Raw genomic sequence first — 20,694 nt, forward strand, 5'->3', positions numbered from 1 at the left:
TAATTACTTTTTAGGAAGAGTGTATATGTAGCCGTTGTGTCCCAGCCAATAGGTGGCCCTTTAAAAAGAAAATAGACGACAACTTGCCGGTGGGTCGTGTGGGTCTTATTGGAAGACTATCACGACCCACCGGTGGATCGTGTGAAAGCCAACGTGTTAAAAAAAAATCATATCAACAATTCGATCGCTTACTTGCACGCTTTTCACTGACTGAAACTCAATTACTTTAGTCAGGCTAAGGGTTCCCCATGAGTGCGATTACAGACAGAAAGTGCACTCGCGAATTTAAGGTATTGTTAGATATTTCTCTACAACCGTACGTTAGTTGCCCAACTAATAATAATTTTATTCTTGGATTATTCACCAAATAAATGTCAAAAATAATAATATTACACGCGGCTCTCATGACAGCACGTGACTGTCATATAGTCGTCTCGTTTCTTTGTTGGGTCTTCTGCCGTTGAAGTAACGAAGTTCGCTACCAGAAAAAATATACTAAAACAAGATACAGTTTAACGATATGCGTTATACTCTGACGTTTACATCAGTGTTACAGACAGGTGCGAAATGACTTTATGTTTTTAGACTGCAATTAGATAAAAAGGAACGAGCTGTTTGTCATTGGTGTCCACGCATTACAAGCAGTCGCGAAAAAACCCTCGTTGTGTTTACCAGTTTGTAACGTGCTCGGATATGATAACGTTTGTTTGTTTGTTTTTTGAATTTCGCGCAAAGCTACACGAGATATCTGCGCTAGCCGTCCCTAATTTAGCAGTGTAAGACTACAGGGAAGGCAGCTAGTCATCACCACCCACCGCCAATTCTTGGGATAAACTTTTACCAACAAATAGTGGAATTGACCGTAACATTATGACGCTCTCACGGATGAAATAGGGAACACGTGTTGTGCGACAAGGATTCGAACCCGCGACCCTCAGATTACAAATCGAACATCTTAACTCAACTGGACATGCCGGATCATAATGACGTCATCATTATAGACACAGAATGATATGTTTTGTCCGGAATTACACACTGTTTTCCCAAAACAAAAAACTCCCTAAAGAAGATATAGAAGAAAGTTTTTAGTTTTATCTTCATAGTTTACCAAATGTTTGACTGACTTTTCTTTGACGCAGAAGCAATTTTTTTTAGCAAGGAGCGCTGCCAAAACCCCAAAAAAACATTCGACATTAGCTTCTCTATGTGATAGAAATCACATGTACGATTGTTATTGTTTTGTTTAAAAACCAAAAGGGAGACTTATTTGTTTACTGAAGTAAATAACAAATGCTTTAGGCTTAGCATATAATTCAGGAAACAAACAAACCAAAACTAAGTTATTTACACATTTCTAATAATATAAATTTAGGAACATTAATTAATAATAATAATAATAATTAATATTATTCAATCGCCACTCGCAAGGAAAGTCATCCACGAGTAACTTCTGAAAATTATAACTAATTTGAATGTAACTTGCATAATATAAGATTCAATAATCTTATTTTTATAGTCGTGGTGTATAGAGCACAGATAATCCATTGTGTACCATTGTGTTTAACACCAAATAAACCGAACTAAATCTTATTGGCCAAGTTTATCACATTAGCTTATAAAAATCCTTAACACTACTACCCTTGCGCGTCACAGGTATTACCTTCACTTTCTATACACCATCAGGCTATCATATTTACATCTTCTACCGCATGGAAGGAGATAAGTTGCCACGCGTTCGTTATTTCTTCGCGGCATAATTTATCCTAGCGTTTGGAATACCTCCATGTTAGTCGCGATGCGACAGTCTGCCTGTTAGCGCCATTTTAACTTTCCACGTGAAAGTTTCCATAGTAACGTCGAACCCATCGTAGCCGCTGCCGTACAACGTCTGCCTGCACGTTCCGTATGAACCTCGCAGGTGAAGGTTTCTAGAGCAACGCTAAATCCATTTCAACTATTATACAGGAAAGATATTAAAATACTGATCCCAGTGTACCCGGTACATCAAAATTAATATCAGTAAACTTATACAGTAACGTCAATGAAATGTTCACTTCACCAACCTTACTTGTGGTTTACTTCAAACTGTTTAGATTCAGAATTTGCTTCCCCTTATTTTCATTCCTCGCTGGGGCAACGATAGGTTCAGAAAATCCGCGTTCGATTCCCAGAGGTGGATACAACAAATGATCCAATGTTCGAAGACAAACAAACTCTCATTTTGTTCTTCGTTCTTTTAGCTGTAAAAGCAGAGTTTGCTTTGTTTGTTTTCGAATTTTGCGCAAAGCTACACGAGGGCTATCTGCGCTAGCCGTTTCCTAATTTGGCACTTTAAGACTAGAGGGAAGGCAACTGGTAATTACCACCCACCGCCAACTCTTGTGCTGCTCTTTTACTAACGAATAGCGGGACTGACCGCAACTTCATAACGCCCCCACAGCTGAAAGGGCGAGCATGTTTTGTGTGACGGGGATTCAAACCCGCGACCCTCAGATTACGAGTTAAGCACCTTAATCATCTGTCCATGCCGGACCCATAAACGTATAGAGTATTTCTTTAAGATCTACTTCCTCGAAGTTACTGGAACTTTGTTATACGTTGACGTACGTTAGCTTGTTGTGTCTGTCTGTAAGTCGATTTCATTTTAGTTGAGATCAAAATAAACGTTTTTATTGATGAAGCCGCCTTAGGTAACCGATACCTAAGAAAGCCGCGCCTCCTATACTTAAATTACCAAGCCAAAACATTTGTATATTCAATACTTTTGTAATTTAACTTTAAATTTTAACGCACAGAAAGTTTCGTTAGTATCACTGGGTGATAAAAGTACTTGAACTATGGAACCACCTATCCCTACTCACGCACCATATTAGGCCACGACCTAGCCTAACATAAATATCTTCAGGTTTTAAATCAACACACATCGTATTATTAGAACCTCATCTGACACAAACAAATTGTGTAAACCTGACATCTAACTAATATCATATTAATTCAGTTGCTTTACATGTTATCAAATCCTCAGCATTCGACTCGACAGTGAATGCTGAAATTTAATTTGAGCGACTGAGAAAAATCAAATTTTGTGAAAATTGTTTGCAATATTGAAACATTGAATAAATAATCAAATATAAAATCAGAATATGATCGCTGTAGATCTGTAGGAGACAAGTTAAAATTTACATCTCAAGGACACCACTGTAGGTAACTAGTTAATATTTACATCTTGAGAACACTACTGTAGGAGACTATTTAAGAGAATATATCTGTATACATAAATAAAAGAAGCAACCCGACAACTTTGCACTTATATTAGGCTGAACATTGTCTAATGGTTAGGCCAGCGTATCCCAAGTTCCTCGTTTCACGGAGCCCTTAGTGTCTCCTAGGCAAAAATAAAAACCTAACAGTTCCGTTTATTAAATAGTTAGATCCTAACAGCTTAGTAGCTGCTTGAAAGAATAATATACGTAATTGAAAGTAAAAACAATATTTTTATTACATTTTTAAATAATCACAATTACTAATGCGATGTGTGTGCTTATTGGTCACTGCACAGCTTCTCAAACCTTAGAATCAGACTGGACACCACCACCCTTATTTCCTGCTCCACATTAATTTTCGCGCGATGATTGCTTTTTATCACAGCAACCTCCGAAAACTCAGCATCGCAGAGATATGACGTCGCAAATGAAATAAGGATTCGCTGAGCTTCAACACATAGCTGCGGATATTCATCTGTTACTGATATCCAAAAGTAAGTTAGCTCCAGGGTGCCAAATTTTGTTTTTAAAGTCTTGTCACAAGACAGCTCAGTAAGATTTTCTTCTTTTGCAGAGGTAAATTCAGATGGGGCCTCAGCCTTGAATGGGTCTTGGATCCATGCAAACTTCTCCATATCTTCTGGAAAGTATTTTTCAAACCAGTCACTGAGCTGTGTGAGGTGCTTCTCAAAAACAGATTTTAGTTCGTGGGCCAAATCAACTTCATTGAATGTAACAGACCACTGCAACAAGGAGAAACAGTCTTTGCCACCATCTACATTCATTTTTCTTCTCAACAGTAGTAACTTTTTTCTGAAGACTGAAACCTTCTCTGCGAGTTTCAAAATGTGCATGTTGCTTCCCTGCAGAGAGCGATTCAACACATTCAGTTTTGAGAAGAGATTGCACAGGTGTGCTAATTTTGACCAAAAAATCAGTATTCTAGAAGTTTGTAGCACATTCATGTTCTATTTCTTCAAGATAAGAGTTCCTGTCGTAATTCGAACACAGGGGAAAGCCACTACGAGCTACAGTAATGCAACAAAGATGTGTGCTCAGATCCCATATCCTCACACTGTTTGCTTTTAAAACCTCGTATTCTGGAGACGAGTTTTTTATAAAGTTCACACTTTCATCACACATTCCAGGACTAGGTTCAGTGGAGGACTCAGATGCTTTGACAAAAGGACTTCCCTGTGAGTAATGTAATGGGTCCACAGTGCATCAAGGGCTTTGCTTTGTATGAGTGCCTGCAATCCTTCATAACGGCCGGACACAAAGCGACCACCATCGATACAGACCCCAAAGCACATATTCCAGTCTAAGTTGTTTTCACATAAAAGTGTCAAGGATCTCAAAAAAGTCTTGGGTCTTCGTACCTGTAGTGATACTTTTACAAAAGAGTTTGTCTTCCACAATTTTGTCACCACCCACTAACCGTGTGTAGTAAATCAAATGAACATCCTCGTTACTATCTGTTGCCTCATCCAGCTGTAACCCGAACTCTTTTCCTTTTATTTTTTCAATTAGCTGATCGTTGAAGTTTTTGGTCATGTGTTGGATGTGATAGTATTGTTGGATAAAGGCACCTTTGAAAGCAGATTCACCAACCACACTGTTCACCACATCCACTGCAGCCGGTAAAATCAGTTCTTCTGCGATGGTGTGAGAGTTTTTACATTTTGCGACTCAGTATTCTACCTTGTAGGATACTAGCAAAGCATTGTTTGGTACTGATGCTTGTTTCAAAAATGTACCTTTTTGTTCTTTGAATTCTTTTAACTTTTTGGTACAATAATCATGGGATTTACAAACCATGTTAGAATGATTGGTTTCTAAGTGGCATTTAAGTTTACTTGGAAGCACGCACTCTGGAGCCAAAACTTTCAGACATAATACACACTGTGGACACTCTTCATAATTGACATCTACCGAAGTAAAACCAAAATCTAGATAACTATAGTCATGTTTCCAATATTTCCGTTACTTCACAACTTTACCACTGGTTTGTGGTCCGCCATCCTTTTATTCACTCCAACACTTTTTATTAATGTTCAAAAATCTTTTAATTTTTAAGCACAAGGTCTAAAAATCAACAAAATAATTCACTGAACTTCGCTAGACTTCGCAGACACATGATCACAACACCCTTCAGTTATTCCAATTACTGACCGACTCGGAGAGTCGACAGGTATTTATAACAAAATCTAAGAAACGAGAAAGTTCAAGAAGTTACTGGCGTAGCCAAAAGTACAAGTAAACAAAACATATCTCAAACATTAGAGAACATCATCGAAAGGAATTTAGCGCGATCTAATGTTAAAACTGTGAACTACCTCAAGCTAGTAGTTTGCGCGGTGTCCGACAGATGTTGACATCGCTGTCTTTCCCTCGAAAATTTGAAATATCCCGAGGCGCTCCAGAGCGCCGCGGCACACAGTTTGAGAACAACTGGGTTAAGATAATCGACTTACAATCTGAGGGTTGCGAGTTCGAATCTCCGTCACCGAACATTCTAGTCCTTCCAGCTGTGGGAACATTATAATATTACCATTACCATCAATCCCGCTGTTCATTAATAAAAGAGTAGCCCTATAGTTGTCGATAGGTGGTGTTAATTAGTTGCTTTCCCTCTGCTAAAGTAGAGATGGCTAGCGCAAACAACCTTTCTGTAGCTTTGCGCGAAGTTCAAAACAAACTAGAACAATATTAACATTTAATCAAATGTTTCAGAATACACAATCTCCGCCATAAATGTCCTATAAAATATTTTCTGTTCTATTTTTTCTCACACGTATAAACATCATAAACCCTTTAAATATACGTGTATACAACTATATTTCAGTACTTGTTTTATTTTTATATTCTCCAGCTTCCATAAAATGATTGTGTTTGTATATACCATACTAAACCGATCATAGAGTAGTTTCGAATATAAGGCAACTCCCACTTTCACAAACCATGATAAAGGAAAAAATTAGTGTCATAACGCCCTTTTTAGGTCCTCAAAACCAATACTAATACTGAACAGCCTGCAGGTAGATTAGTTGCAAAAATTAGGGATGACCTTGTGAAAACTTCTGATGCACATGCGTAGACGGATAATATCTCTATATTCAGGAATGTGACAGGTTAGAGTAGTGGGAAGGGGCCTGTGGTCGGACGCGATTATAAGGCGACTATGAAATTTACAGCCTAATTATTAATCAAAACGTCGCTTTATAATCAAGTCAATTTTGTGCTTCATATTCAATGTATACAGTTAATTATTTTTACAGTTTAGCGATACTGGGACTTATAAATATAAAATATTTCGATTACATATGCATATAGTTGACGCCGTGGTGTGTCGCATTATCATAACCTCATTTTTAAATTCAGTAGCTAAATTACTTTGCTATATTCCGTTCGTTAGAGCTTTGGGCGTCTGTCAAATCAGGTTGAAAAATAAACCAAAAACACGACGGAAAAAAAAGGTTTATTTTTGGAAAAGATTCGAAACCTTTATTTTCAATCGTTCTAAATGTAAACAGTAAATAGTAAGTAGTACGAGCGTTGCATTCGACATCGAAGGGAGCCGCTAACTGCCCCTTGACCAAGAAAGCGAACTAATGGCTTGAGTTGGGATGCACCAAATTTATATGTCGCACAGGACGTTATCAAACATCGTTATTGCATGAAACAAAACTCGTGAGAATTACAACTTTCGTAGAAAAAGGAAGACAGCTTATATCAAGCATTCATTGGGATGAAAGATGGAGCCGTACCATGAGCAAGAATTTCGTTTTGCCAGTTTTTTGGTGTTTTTTTTAATATAAAAATATACGCACCGCTGTTTGTGGTATGTCTCAAAAGTTGACAAGGTCACTCTTAAATAAACACATGGTGTGCTTTCAGCAGCCAGAAGAAATTTCATATTGGGTAAAACTTAAACATATACTAGGTGATGTTAGGCAAAAACTGACAAACAAAAACACATCTAATACTTTGTTTTTAACTGTGGTGATTTGACTGATATGTTATAACCACTTCTACTGTTGAGCGAATTATTTTCAATTATTAGATAAAAATAATAAAATAATAATCCACTTAATGAAAAAAGAAAGCGTTTTATTTTCTAAACTGAAACTTTTACAACTTACCAGGAGATATATCAAACTCACAAATAACTCTAACAAGTGACTTGTTATATTTCCTCTCGTATCTACAGCACACACTCAAAAACTTACAATACTGGAGAAATATCTAACTAGTTGATTAACTCCCTAATCAACAACAACAATTGTTGTTTTTACACAATATCCCCCTCCTCAGGATACAGGAAGATTCAAGACGTCACATTCAAACTAAACATTTAGAAAGGAACCACACATCATCTCTTCATTATGGCAAACCTACCTGTACCAAATGACGTTACAGATCTCAATTAAAATATGAAAACAGTTCGGAACAGATAACTGATAAGAGTGAAGCTTTCACAATACGCAATACACAGTCAGGCGGTTAGAGCGCTCGATTCGCAAACTGAGGGTCGAGAGTTCGAATCCCCGTCCCAACAAACATGTTCACTCTTTCAGTCGTGGAAGCGTTATAATGTAATGGCCAATCCCACTATTCCTTGGTAAAAGAGTAGTCCAAGAGTTTACATAGGGTGGTAATGACTAGCTACCTTTCCGCTAGTCTTTCGCTGCTAAACTAGGGACAGCTAGAGGAGGTAGCCTTCATGTATCTTTGCGCGAAATTCAAAACCTAAACCAAACCGTTCTTCTTTTTGATGAACCATTAGAGCTAACGTGAATAATGAAGGCGCTGAGTTGTATAGCTTCTGTATAGGTGTTTTTACAGAAATACATTTCCCGTCGCTTTTAACAAAGACAAGAAAACCACCTAGTTTGAATAAAGTTTCTACCCGTAGTTACACAGACAAACAGGTAGATAGGTGTGGACAGAACCTGAAGACATTTATTCAAGACTCGACATATTTTGTCTTTAGGATTTCCTACACATTCTCGATAAAGAAAGGAAGAAGAAAAAAGGTAACTTCCGGTCTTTCTTCCGTTCGTGTCAGCTTTTTGTTCGCTCTGTCTAAACTTTATCCTCTCATCTAAATTCGTCAAATGCATCAGGCACGTTTATACAGCTTGCTATAACTAAGAATCTATATAAGGGTCCACTAGACTATTTGTACAGACTGTTACAACACAGAACCTTTATTAACGACCACTGGACTACTTGTACAGGTTGTTATAACAAAGAAACATTATTAACGACCACTGGAGTACTTATACAGATTGTTATAACACAGAAGCTTTGTTAACGACCACTGGACTACTTATACAGACTGTTATAACACAGAACCTTTGTTAACGACCACTGGAGTACTTATACAGATTGTTATAACAAAGAACCTTTATTAACGACCACTGTAGTACTTATACAGATTGTTATAACACACAACCTTTATTAACAACCATTCGATAACTAGTACAGATTGTTATAACAAAGAACCTTTATTAACGACCATTCGATAACTAGTACAGATTGTTATAACAAAGAACCTTTATTAACGAACATTATACCGAGTATCAAACAATTCATCTGATAACAAGACTCACTTCATCTTCAAACTTTACGAGCTGTCTTCAAACAGTGAGTTCATCAACCAGAACTTCACACACAGCTCATCAAACAAACAGCTTCACACAGTGAGTAATCCAAACAAACAGCTTCACACAGCGAGTAATCCAAACAATAAAGCTTCACACAGTGAATTCACCAAACAAACAAAGCTTCATACATTGAGTTCACCAAACAAACAGCTTCACACAGTGAGTTCACCAAACAAACAGTTTTACATAGTGAATTCACTAGACAAACAGTTTCACATAGTGAATTCACTAGACAAACAGTTTCACATAGTGAATTCACAAAGCACACAAGCTTCATACTGTGACTCCACCAAACAGAGCTTCACACATTATCTTTACCAACCACACAGTGAGTTAAACAAGAAGCTTCACAAAGTGATTTTACCAATCAAACAGAGCTTCAAACAGGATATCACCAACTTCAAATAAAGAAATCGCACTTCATAGGATATAATAAATTCGGAAATAGTTTCCTTTGAAATACCAGAGAATTACAAGTTGTAGCGAATAAAATGTTCATCTGTAGAAAAGCAAAATACGAGTATATTCCTGACTTTGATATATTATATATTTTAAATACAATCGGGGCCGCCCACAGGAAGCTACACCCCTCGGCTGTTACCATAGTCGTTTGCATAATAATTACTCATTTGCTTGGACCACACGCGCTCAAAATACCAGCTCTTCCCCATCTTTCTGCCTCCACACTTCAAATTTTTCAGCTCAAGGCATCACATACACTCAAATCACGTGATTTATATTCCATAATTTAACCCAACATTACAAATACATATATATTATGTACTATGCATAGAAATTTGTATACCGTGTGTTAGGTTGTTGTTGTTGTTGTTTTTGGAATTTCGCACAAAGCTACTCGAGGGCTATCTGTGCTAGCCGTCCCTAATTTTGTAGTGTAAGACTAGAGGGAAGGCAGCTAGTCATCACCACCCACCGCCAACTCTTGGGCTACTCTTTTACCAACGAATAGTGGGATTGACCATCATATTCTTCACCCCCACGGCTGGGAGAGCGAGCATGTTTAGCGCGACGCGGGCGCGAACCCGCGACCCTCGGATTACGAGTCGCACGCCAAAAAATCAAAAGTTGGTAAATTAACCAGTTTGATACGAGAGGGCAGCATGGAAGAAACTTAGGTTGCCCCTTCTATGAGAATTTCATAAATGTTATATCACCCAATTTAGAAGTAGTCAATCGCCTATTAACTCTGTATACCTTTGGCTATATGCTGTTATGTACATAATAAAGCTCTAACAATTTCTGCTTCAGTTCATCCAACTATTTCACTTCCACTTATGAAGTGGTTGGTAGCTGTCCGACCGATACTCTGATAAACAAGGTGTATATCGTTTATCTAACATTAACTGATCCACAGATTAAGGTGTATATCGTTTATCTAACATCCACTGATCCACAGATTAAGGTGTATATCATTTAATCAACACTCACTGATCCACAGATTAAGATGAATATCGTTTATCAAAACTCTTTGAACTCCAGGCTACAGTTAACATGTTTGTTAAAATCCACTAATCCCCATATTAACTGCTAGTATTTTACACCAACGTAAAACCAAGACTTAAGTTTCAGAAACTTTAAAAGACCATTGTTCATATTTTTATGAAGAAAACCATATCGTAAAACAGGTAAATGAAAGTATTATACTATACGCATGTTGGTGATATACTGTTTACAAATTATTTTCCATGAAAAGTTCTAAGAGGGTTAAACAACAGTTTTCTTTCAATTGCCTTAAAGTTACGTAAGAGCCCTACTAACGTCATAATAAGGTTATAACTTTTAATTATTAATAGGATTGTAGATGCTCTATTAAGAACTTTAACGAGGTCATATTTCATACTTGCAACAAAATAAATAACTACACGTTTACTCAACTTTTATTTTCGTATTATCCGGCTTTTGAATACTAAAAAGGTTTTATTTTTCGAGTACTTACGCCTAAAGTCGACATCAGTAAAACAATTGAAAAGTTTTAATACAAACATCAAAACAAATGTCATCGTAAGTAAAACTTGTGGTTCTTCATTTTGTCCTAATATTTGTTGTTTTTCTAGCTTATAAGAAAAAAAAAATCACTCCGACTATCCGTTCATGGAGTAATGTCCGCGTGTTGCCAAATATTGCCCACTTGACGCCACTATGTACCAAATTTTATCCTTAAATCTAAATACATCAGGTTCGAAATTAACTAACCTTTTGTTTTATAAATTTACCTAGAGGGCGTAAAGAAAATATTACAAGTTTAATTAATATTGTTCTAAGCGGCTGTGGGTCTGAGTTATTATGAACACTGAACGAATAGTAAGTATCTTTTACACCTAATACACCCACATTATGGTCATTGTGCTAGGACTAGAAAAAATTGACATTTGATAAAGCAGTGGAACATGCATGTTACAATGAAAGTGTTAAACGTTTTTGTTTGTTTGTAGTTAAGCACAAAGTTAAACAATAAACTATCTGTGCTCTGCCCACCATGGGCATCGAAACTCACTTACTGACGTTGTTAATCCAATATTTTAAGACTGAAATAAACTGGAATTTGGCAACACACAGCAGAATCTGCGCATTACAGTCAAAGTGTTAGGACTAGAAAAGAACTAGGATTTAACAACACATCGGAACTTATACCTTTTAGCCAAAATGCTAGGACCAGAACAGAACTGGGATTTCACGAAGGCAAAAGAAATGTAATCAGATTCTCGTTACGTTAGTGTCTAGGGGAAGTTCAAACTAAGCAAATTGGCGTCTTCAGGCAAACACATACAAATACAAAATTTAAATACTTTTTTCTTTTCTTTAATTACCGTGAAATAATAAATTTGATATACTACACAGCAGTGCCATCTATACAACACAATATAAAAAGTATTTTTTCACATAAAGATTATTCAAAGTCCATTCTGATTGGTTCTCTGCTTCGTAAACGCAGCTCACTAATTTTAAATAAATAATATTATAAAAGTAGATTTATATACATATAAGGACTTGTACAACTGAAATTTCATACATCAAATAACCCACCATATTTCTTGTATTAAATACATTTTGACACTTCTTCCTTGGCCTAAATTTTCTCCATACCACAACAACAATAAATATCGTTGTATATAAATGTGTAAAGTTTAAACTAAGTTCCGTTAGTTGAAAAAAAGTAATCAAATTTAATGAGATGTTAAGATTCACTTTAGAACTTTGTTTTGTACAGAAATACTTAAACACTGAACTTAAATGGAAAAGTAGAAACATCAGTGTCGCTAAAAAATACTTTTTTTCATAACATTTCATAACAATGGATTTAAATTGATATCGAAATACTTAGTTCTCCTGGAGGTGCATGCTAATTTAACGGAGTTACAATACAAAAGTCCACAGTTCGTTTCCACGTGGTGAACACAACCCATAGCTCAACGTGACGTTGTTGTAAACAACAAACAAATAAGCAAAATAACTAAATGAAACTGAAGCTCCCCAAAACCCTAGTGGCTCAATTATCGGGGTGAAAAAATTGTAGACTTTCAAACGTAATTGTACTTTATGCGATGCCCCTCCCCACCACGTGGCACAGCGTTACATCTACGTTATAATCCGGGTTTTAATACCCGTGGTGAGCAGAGCACAGATAGCCCACTGTGTAGCTTTGTGCTTAATTACAAGTAATCAAACATATAAGTATACCTTATACGACACCTAGGACAAACGACCAAATCAGAAAGACCTCTAGTGTTAAAATACAGCTCCTAATTTCTAACTATTAATTAAAGGAAGAGAAACCAGATAACAGTGCCCATAACATTACTGAATAACGGGATTGGCCTCACCCAGTAAGGTATGGAATGTTTTCAACATTATTACGTCTCGTATTATGCTTCCTGCAAATATCAACCCGGTCCGATTCTTCCAGAAACTAGGTTAATTACAAAGCTATAAATAGAAATTTTCATAGATATTTATTGAAATCTTTATGCAGTATTAAAAAAAAAAACTTCAAATTTATCAACATTTTTTATGTTCTCGCACCTTAACCACGAGCTTTCAAAACACAAATAAACAATTTTAACTAAGATATTATTATAGTGAAAGTTTACAGATTATATATCAAACTAAACGAGTTATCCCAAAATACGACCAAGTAAATTTTTATACAGGGTGTCCGAAAAGCCTGGCATTAAAGTTGTTTTTTTTTTTCTCTCTTTTTTTTCTTTCAGATACGCGACTGATTATGGCGCTGTTAAAACATGTGAAGGTCGAGTTAATGTCGTCGTGCAACAAAGAAGGTTGGTTCCAGCAGATGGTTACTGCTGGACTTAACACACGTCATCCAGAAGAGAGAGAAACATCACTCACAGTGCTGTTTGCAACTAAGTTTAAGAAGTCTGGCAGTGTAGACCGTTGACAATGACACGAATACGCTTAGCAGTGTTCAAAGAGAATTATAATATCTTCTATAAACTTCTTTCCAATTTCAAGGACAGCACGTGGACCACATTCTGTAAAATTCGTTGTAGTGTCTATGGTTCTAGACGTTTCGGACCCCTGTAGGGTATTCTAATTAGAAGGAACAGAGCCAGATCAAGGAGTCAATTAGAAGCCCATTTGTGTATCAGAAAAAGTTATATAATCAAGGACAAGGTCAAACAGATGAAAATAGTTTAGTTATAAACTGTTTGTTGTTTTTTATTGCAAAGATTGTTACAGATGAAAGTTTTACTACGAAAATAAATATATTTCATTACTTGCGAGCCCAAAATTACTTGATGGTTAGTAATGTTGGACTGTGAGTTTGAGAGTTGATGGTTCACGGTCCGTTCCACACTTTGGGATCGTTGATGTGCTGTTAGAGTGATAGTCAAATCCCACTGTTCAATCAAACAAGAGTACCCTAAACTTGACGATGGACGCTTTTGGCTACCAGTCTTCCTTGTGGACTGTCAGTTGAAAATTAGGGTCACTACGCCCTGTATAGATAGCTGTTTGTGCAGCTTTGAGTGAGAATTCTAAAACAAACAAACTTATTACGTATTATGTAGGTTATTATTCGTTTTATAATCGACGTTCAGTTACCCAAATCAACAGTATATAATCCTCAACTGTACTATTCAAGTGAACCTGATGTAGTTATCAGATAGACCTTAATCTGATGAAACTCGAGGAAGTACAAGTTTTATACACACGAACATCAAATTATATAACTCAAAACACGAACTTACACGTGGCTTAACTCATACAATTTACAATTACTAGAATCTGTAGAGTTTGGTTGTTAAGCACAAAACCACACAATGAGATATACGTGCTCTGTTGAGCCACTAGGAGGATGGGGGCTAAGATAATGTTGGTCAGGTTTAAAAATGTAACTACCAACATCCAGAAATTGAATAACATTGTACAGTTTACACTACTGATGCAGAGATGCCAACTATTTCAAATGAATGAGCATAATGATTGTAGACAGAGCCCTTTATCATTTGCGGCTACTAGGCCTGACCAATGTCTCTAAGCTGTTTATTATTATTTTATTATTTATTACTGCTATAGATTGCTCATTTATGACTGTGTTTTGTGTATTTAATAAATAAATTTTAAAAAATTCTTGATCGACTACAGCTAAGGGTAAATTATGAGCAATGACGAATTGCGTGAACATCACTTCTGCATTTATGGTTTCATATTCTGAATTCTTACTCATAAATGTCGGTGTCTGTATCGTTTTGTCTTCGCCTCAGCATTTTGTTGGTGAGATGCCGATTTTGTATGTCTTGAACAATCGTTTATCCCGCCATACGCCACAGAAAATCGATGTGACAAACTGTACAAAACACATGACTGTCACTGACTTTTGATGCAATGACCGGATATTTTGCACTATACTCTTTCCTAAATTTTTGATTCACAGTTTTAATCCTTTTAGATTTGCCAGAAACAAGAAAATCTGGTGAACGAGGCCTCTTTTTTCCATCTTGTGAACGATCGCATTGTTGTTTCTTTGCCGCTTAGAAAACGAAAAATACCCATCTACACGAGCGCTGACTGGCTGACAAGCACTGATGACGTAACTGTGGATTCCCCCACGTACCCAGTATGGAGAAGCACCGTACTTAAACTACTGGTAGACGTCGGAGGTACAAATATGTTTTATTATTTCAAGCACAAACATGATTATCGCAAGTAGCCATTTGGACTATGTCTTCCATTTATTATCAAAATTTATTTGTATCTCACTAGAAATTTTCTTTTCACCCCTTTCAAGCCCTGGGGAAACAATTTATCACTTTATTGTATAGGCCTATATAATATATAATGCCCCCCAGTGGCTCAGCGGTATGTCTGCGGACTTACACGCTAAAATCCGGGTTTCGATACCCGTGGTGGGCAGAGCACAGATAGCCCATTGTGTAGCTTTGTGCTTAATTCAAAACAACAACAACAACAATAATATATAATAATTTGGGAGTTGCAACAAGTCGTAATATTTGTCTGTATGAGCGTATAGTGAATACACCAAAATCGTAATGGTTGGCATCTCTGCTGGTGCCAATAAATATGTGCAATTTATTATAGCAAAGTCACATCAGTATTTATACTGAGTCTACCGAGGGGAATCGAGCCTCTGATTTTAATGTAAATCCGTAGAAGATACCAGCGGGCTACTCTTTTACCAAAGAATAGTGGAATTGACCGTCACATTATAACGCCCCCCATGGCTGAAAGGGCGTGTATGTTTGGTGTGACGGGGATTCGAATCCGCGACCCTCAGATTATGAGTCAAGTGAGTCAGTTTTGATTCCAGAAATTGTTTCGTTATAACGATGTTGAATGTATTATATGCGTTAAGTAGTGAAAAGATGTCTTTATTAGATTATGTAATAGACTACTTTACGGTAATGTGTAAAAAATATTTACTAATTCGGCTAAGATCAAAACGTATAAGATGTATGTACGTTCCTTAATGTGATGTCTTTCTGTACGTTGAAACATAAAAACTTATTGTAAACAACCCATGTCGATGGATCAGTCATTCTTTATAACAAAGACTGCATAAGTAAATCAATTAGTTAGCTACATAATGGACTATCTGTGACGAAATAAGTTTTCTAGCATTATGACTCAGCAAACTTACCGCTATACCAGTAGGTGGCCGCAAATAAAGACTACAAATATCAATACTTTATGCTATTGAGCTCACGGTGAATATAATATGAAGCTGTCTCCAAACACGAAGAAAAAGACATTTAATGAAATGTAAAGTATAAAAAAACAACCAAACTCGAGTTTCATTCGAAAGCAACAGATGGTAAAAGAACAAACGTAAGCTAAAAAAGGAAAAGAATTAGAGAAGCGAGAAAACCTGTCTTGTACATAAACATCGGAATGTCGATTACTGAGACGCTAGTAAAACTGAAGACAAGCTAGGAAGTACTAATTAAAATGGTTGGGAGTCTGTAAAAAAAGATATATGGGTGAGAAATATTTAATTACGTAACGTGTGGAACATATAGAAGCTTTGTAGTGAAATTTCTGCGTGGTTGTTTTTCTATCTTAAGTCTCGTACATCACATCATTTAAGTTATTTCATTCTTGCATTATATATAAAAATCATATGTGGGATTTCAAAATATTCAGTACGTCTAGAAAACTATTTGTGTCTCATAAATAAATGAATATCACTTCTCACTGATTCTTGGATAACGATTTATCTACATTAAGGCTTAGTAGCAATCTTCTACAAAACAAATTTCGCATTTACCAATTTCGTCTTTTGTCTCAAAAATAAATGATAAAGTTACTTCTCAACACACACAATCTCTGTTGCTGAAAATTTCACAGATTACTGGAATATTTCTTAAAGGTAAGTTTAATTAAAATATGAATTATCTTTTATATTTTTATTTATCTTGAATCATGATATAAGATCTTCTCATGTAAATTGCTCTGACGTAAAATGGATAGAATATTCATTAATTAATACATTTATAGCGAAAGGTCCATCATAAAGCCACAGCATAAACATAAAGATCTATAAAATATTTATAATGTGAAAGCACTCGTACACGTTTTTGTTGTATGTTTAATTAGATTATGAATACATTTCCAAGGTGTTGGTGCTACATTATTCATTATTCAGCATTTCCATTGTCAAGGGTGTTGCCATCTAACGACTATAAAAAGTATTATTTTTGAGCGAAACTTGTTTAATGCGTTCAGTGCAGAATGTTCAGATGCGATTATTCATATAAAAGAAATGGTTGCTAACATGTATAATTGTAAAATACAATAAAACATCAATATAATGAAATTAAGATCTGGTACTTTGTCTTGTAGATTAAAGGTCATTTTGTCTAATTAACCAATCAAATTTAAGTAGAAACTTTTGTAGAACCTGTGTTAACAACGAACAAGCATTATTTCGCAGTAAAAATGCAAATTTTGAGTTCTACTTCACACATTTGTCACGCAAATTGCATTATTTTAACTCATACTTTCATTGGGGTCATTTTCACTTGAGGGCCGTTTGAAGACTGACGGTTAGGGTGTTTGTTTTTGAATTACGCGTAAAGCTACATGAGGGTTATCTGCGCTAGTCGTCTACAATTCAGCAGTGAAACACTAAACAGAAGGCAGCTAGTTATCACCACCCACCGCCGTCTCTTAGGCTACTCTTGTTATCAACGAATAGTGGAATTGATCGAAACTTTATAACGTCCCCACGCCTAAAAGATTGAGTATGTTTGGTGCAACGGGGATTCGACCCTGGGAGCCTTCAATTACGAGTCGAGTGCCTTAACCACTGGGCTATGCCGCGCCCTGACGGTTCGAACTTATAAAATTTACGAGAATAAACTACACAAACAACTAAAAAAGATTCACAGACAAAACTATTACAGTTAAGTCTGGCTTTAATTCTATCATTTAGAACAAATACTAGTGTTACCGAAACAAATATCCAAGATTCCAGTTCAGAAAAAAAAAACTTAAAAAAAAAACGAAACAAAAAACAAAAATCACTACAAAACTTTTAACTATTTATTTATAGCATAATGCAACATTTTTACAATACTCAATTTTGTCGGAGAAAATTCTCGTACAGCTTACAACAGACTAAGCATGTATGCGTGCGCACTTCATTTCATCGAATATAAACAAAAGGCGGATGTACATATACTTCAGAATATATTTTGTACAACATATTGAAAGATTATCAAATTTTTTAAAAAGATCTAGCGATAAGTCGTAGAATAATATTAAAACATTATTTATTGATAATATTATGTACGGTAAAGTTTGATTGGAAATAAGCACCAAGCTACACAACGGGCTATCTGCACTCTGCCCACCACGGGTATCTAAACCCAGTTTTCAGTGGTGTAAGTCAGCAGACATACTGCTGTGCCACTGGGAGCGTACTGTTAAGTTTATTTTTTTTTTAACTTTTTTTTTTTAATTTCGCGCAAAGATACTCAAGGGCTATCTGCGCTAGCCGTTCCTAATTTAACAGGGTAAGACTAGACTAGCTATTCATCACCACCGACCGCTAACTCTTGGGCTACTCTTTTACCAACAAATAGTGGGATTGACCGTCACATTATAACGCCCCCATGGCTGAAAGGGCGAGCATGTTTGGTGCGACCGGGATTCGAAAAACTAAAACAAAAAGGACAATCGAAGATATTATCTATTCTAGCCCCGCCTCTCTTTTTCGAGATTACATTCATCTATATTGGACAACGTCAAGTTTCACCTTCGAAAACTCAGAAAATCACCTTAGATCCACAACGATCCCTAATGTTTTTGTAGTATGATGAGAAATCTTATTGTGCCAAATCCGCTCACACTTTATAGTTATCTTTAATTTTGTCTCCTTATCGAGTGTAGGCCGTACGTAATGAAGGCTTAAATAATATTAGGCCTAAGACAAGAGAGAGAACTTATACATTTTAGTCTCTACGATTAGAATTATATTGTATTATTCTAGAAATCCTGCATTTAAAAAAATATAGTTGCAATACTAACCTAACTGCAAATGTTTTGTAGGTCTTTGCTTGTTCCTTGTGTTTCAGACATGTTAGGAACGTTCTCTGTTATTTCATATTCACGTATTTCTAACACTTTGGTTCTAAAGCCACAGACGTAAGACTGAGAAAGATATTGTTCTTTCGACGCATTATGGGATACGTTTCGAAATGACCCCTGGAAATTTTTAGCGCTTTAGGATTCGGTGTCCATTAAATAAGTAAGCGTCAAATACTGGAGATTAGAAGTCGTTGAATCAATTCGTAGTTACTTATTTAGTTCAGCAGACTTGTGCTAATGGCTTTCAAACTGGCTACAGCAATTTTTTTTTTTACTGTCTTTGCTACGTTTCTCAAGACATTGGACTTTTCGTAATACACAACCAACCGCATCCTAAAATATTTTGATATATTATCGTAACATAACAACATTTACATCGAGGCTTGGTAACCGTGACATTTGACCGATATTCTTAAAAAACAAATTTGTCACTGAAATATTATGAATCATAAGCACGTAAAAGAAATGTATTCAACAAGAATCAGACTGACTCCAGAACTCTCTGTTTGTGCAACTAGAATAATAATTTGTAAAACAGTTTATTTTTCTAGTGTTTTTTTTCTTCAGCTTGTTTGTTTTTGAATTTCGTGCAAAGCTATTCGAGGGCTATCTGCGTTATCCGTTTCTAATTTAGCAGTGTAAGATTAAAGGGAAGGCAGCTAGTCATCACCACCCACCGCCAAATCTTGGGCTACTCTTTTATCAACGAATAGTGGGATTGACCGTACCATTATAACGCCCCCGCGGCTGAAACGGCGAGCATGTTTGGTGAGACAGGAATTCGAACCCGCGACCCTCAGATTAAGAGTCGAACGCCTTAACCTACCTGGCCATTTCGGGCACTCTTCTTAAGTAGTCATTCAAAACTACCTAGCCTTGTGCTTATCTGCTGTAATTCATCAAAACTATTTAGTCTAGTTTTATAACAATGAACCCACTTTTTAGAAAATAAAAGTTTGCAGAGAAGCAAAATATTATATCATCTTCGGAACATAATCTTGTCTAAACGTTGTATATTTATATTAAAGTTTTTCATAACCTAATCGAGCTGTGTCCAAACTTTTATTACCTCGTTTACTTCTTCTTTGTTGTAGTTCATCAAAGCTTTCTAGCTTAGTAGTTTTTTTATGTAGTTCATCAGAGCTTTCTAGCTTAGTAGTTTTTTTATGTAGTTCATCAGAGCTTTCTAGCTTAGTAGTTTTTTTATGTAGTTCATCAGAACTACCTAATTGGTACTTATTTGCTGCAGTTTAGTGACAAATATTTTTGGAAAGTGTATTTTTATTTTTCCAAATTGCCATGTTATCGTGGCTCAGGGGTTAGTCAGCAAGCTTACGATGCTAAATTAGGGTTTCGATCCCAGTAGGGTGCAAAGCACAGATAACTCATTTTGTAGCTTTGCGTTTAAAAACCAAAACGTAATACCAGTAAAGAAAAATTTAACAGCCGTTTCATCAATGAAAATCGCATTGAAGAAGATGCATTAATGAAGTTTTATTAGGCAAAGTAGAAAACTCACTCTTAATTTCCGGATAGAAGTTCTACCAAGCAAAATCGGAAAGAAGAAAGTCTAGGTCCCTAATTTATTATTTGTTCCACTTGTTATTCCTTTGTCTTCGAAAGTTCGTACAAAGCTAGTCACTCATAATTTTGAATTTTTAGAAAATAAC

The sequence above is a fragment of the Tachypleus tridentatus genome, chromosome 13 (genome assembly GCF_004210375.1).
Source record: "Tachypleus tridentatus isolate NWPU-2018 chromosome 13, ASM421037v1, whole genome shotgun sequence".
NCBI lineage: Eukaryota > Metazoa > Arthropoda > Merostomata > Xiphosura > Limulidae > Tachypleus > Tachypleus tridentatus.